The sequence below is a fragment of the Oratosquilla oratoria genome, chromosome 20, assembly GCF_046742065.1.
Source record: "Oratosquilla oratoria isolate Oo_2021 chromosome 20, ASM4674206v1, whole genome shotgun sequence".
Classification (NCBI taxonomy): Eukaryota; Metazoa; Arthropoda; class Malacostraca; order Stomatopoda; family Squillidae; genus Oratosquilla; species Oratosquilla oratoria.
In genome coordinates this window covers 48,434,260-48,436,759 of record NC_134796.1, presented here as the reverse complement: position 1 = coordinate 48,436,759, position 2,500 = coordinate 48,434,260, and the positions used below count along the sequence as shown (strand labels likewise).

The 2,500-nt window shown below is 37.7% G+C and overlaps 1 protein-coding gene across 2 annotated transcripts in view; it reads right to left on the bottom strand.

The window, feature by feature from the left end:
* Window positions 1-2,500, bottom strand: part of fid (class I SAM-dependent methyltransferase fire dancer) — a 166,386-nt gene that overhangs the window by 22,526 nt on the left and 141,360 nt on the right. The window lies entirely within an intron of this gene.

Genomic DNA, 2,500 nt, shown 5'->3' with positions numbered 1-2,500 from the left:
AAGACCGTCAGATTATACTATGGGAAGTGAATCAATTGCAAAATCGAAAGAGGAGAAATATCTAGAAGCATTGATCAGCGACCAAATATCACCTGACAAACATTTCAGAAAGATTGTTGGGTGAGACGTTAGAATTACTGAAGAGTATAAAGATTTTTTTCCTTAAATGGATCGATGAATTATGAAAATATCACAAAGGTCCTAATCCTCTCAATTTTTTAACGTATAGCAGTGGTATAATCTTGAGGCAAAATAAGATATATGATCAAGTTCGAAAGAATATCACGATCAGCAACCAAAATTATGCCAGTTTTACAGTTAAGTCGAATGAGGGGGAGATTGGCACCACTGAGTCTGCCAACGTTGAAGAACTGAAGAGAGAGAGGGGGCTTGACTGCGGTCTTTAGGTCACTAGAGGAAAATGTTGACAGAGAGGTCTCATGACTTGGAGTAAGAGGGCATCATGAAGTCATAAATACTAATTAAAAAAAGGACCATGTATGCAAAGGATGTAAAAACATCTACACAGATGCGTAAACTACTTGAATAGCCTAGGCACTGATGTTACACAAAGATAGAGCCATGTATGAATTTATTGTGAGGTGTGATATTTGGAGTGACTGGAATATATAAGGAATTTCAGTTTTCCATACATATGAGTAGATTCCTGGAATAACGTAGAAGACGAAGTAGCACCTGCTGGAGATGTACATGAATTTAAAATGAGTTATGTCAATTGGACAGTAAGAAACAGGAACCTCACGGGCGTAACTCACTTCCTGTGTACTACAATTAAGGTAATACACATACAAAAATATCAACGTGCACACACACACACACACACACACACACACACACACACACACACACACACACACACACACACACACACACACACACACACACACACACACACACACACACACACACACACACACACAATCCTGAGCAAAACGACTGTTCCGAGACAGTCGTCGAGAAAAATCGAATAAAGATCTGTCAAATGGAATATTGATCGTGACTACAGCAATTCTTTTCGCTGAAATTGTGCCAGATGGTCTGGATTTTGAAAAATGGAAGTGTAATATGTAATTTTATATTTCATTTCACTTCTTATCCCATCTACTGTCTCCAGGAGGCGGTTGAAACAAGTCAATTTTGAGAAGAAATAGGTACAAGATGCCAGTAATGGATGTGGAATTTCCTCCAATGTGCCAACTATGAAATCTTAGATTGTTTGAAAGAGATGTTAGAATTTTGCACATGTGCGTACCTACTTTTTGACATTGTTGTTATATATTGAGACATTAGAACAATTATGAGAAAGGTGGAAGGGGAAAACACGGGTTTTGGTCCGATTATTGGGTTTATTCCTGACCGGTCACGACAATGGAAAATATGTCACGAGGAGGACATACAAGTACCATAAAGGTTATAAGAGAGTCGAATAGATGATGAATGTATGATTGGCATTCCAATACAAGATGGAAATGGCAAGAATAAAGTCTCTCTGTAGTGATAGAGAAAATTTAGAAAAATCGAAAAGAGGTGACCAAAATGGTTTCAAGCTCAGTTGACAGAACGTTCGAAGAAGGAATAAATAAGCTGGAAGTTCCAATATTTGAAGAGAGTTGGTACGATACCAGTATTCAGAACTATGAAAGGAGTTGGAATAATTAGCTAAGATCATTTCCTAGCGTAGGATAGAAAAAAAAAAAAAACAGAAGACATGGAAAGAAAATTAGAAAGTCTGTGTGTTTGAAGGATAATAAGAAATTCAATTTTCTATACAGATGCATTGATTGGTGGAACAACACAAAAGAAGAAATAGTACAATATGATGATTTAAACTAATCTAAAGTTATGTTTCATCAATGAAAACTAAGACGAAACCCTACGGGCATAAGTCTTATTTTGTATACTACAGTTGGGTAAATACATAAACATGCGTGTGTGCACATACACACATACCCAGGCGGGCAGGCACGTGTGTGTTTGCGCGTACGCATACTAACAAAACTACCCATATACACATGTAAATGCAGAGCTTAGTCCTACATCTTCCTTCCAACGCTACATTAACGTGCCCGAACCTTACACAGATGTTGTGCACCATTTACTTTTACCTTCAATACGTTGCACGTGGTATAGAGTTACTATGTATTCTAACATACACTTGCAATTTTTCCAGTTTTTACCTAAAAACTAAATCATATTGTTTACTTTACAATGTCTTCGATTCTCAGGTACTTGGTCTCCCGCGCATGCGTTCAGACGCCACCACCTTAATGAACACTGCGACCTTTGGGACTGTGACTCCCGCAGCCCTAAGCAAGCACTTGCTTAAAGTTAACCTCTTAAATACAAGTCAAATTCTCGCAAGCAGCATTAGCTGCCTGATGAACGATAATGCATCACAATACTCGCATTATAAAATATTAAGTTACAGCTGTATTACCTGTCCTCTTTCACTCTGAATATTAATAACCACAGCAAATAT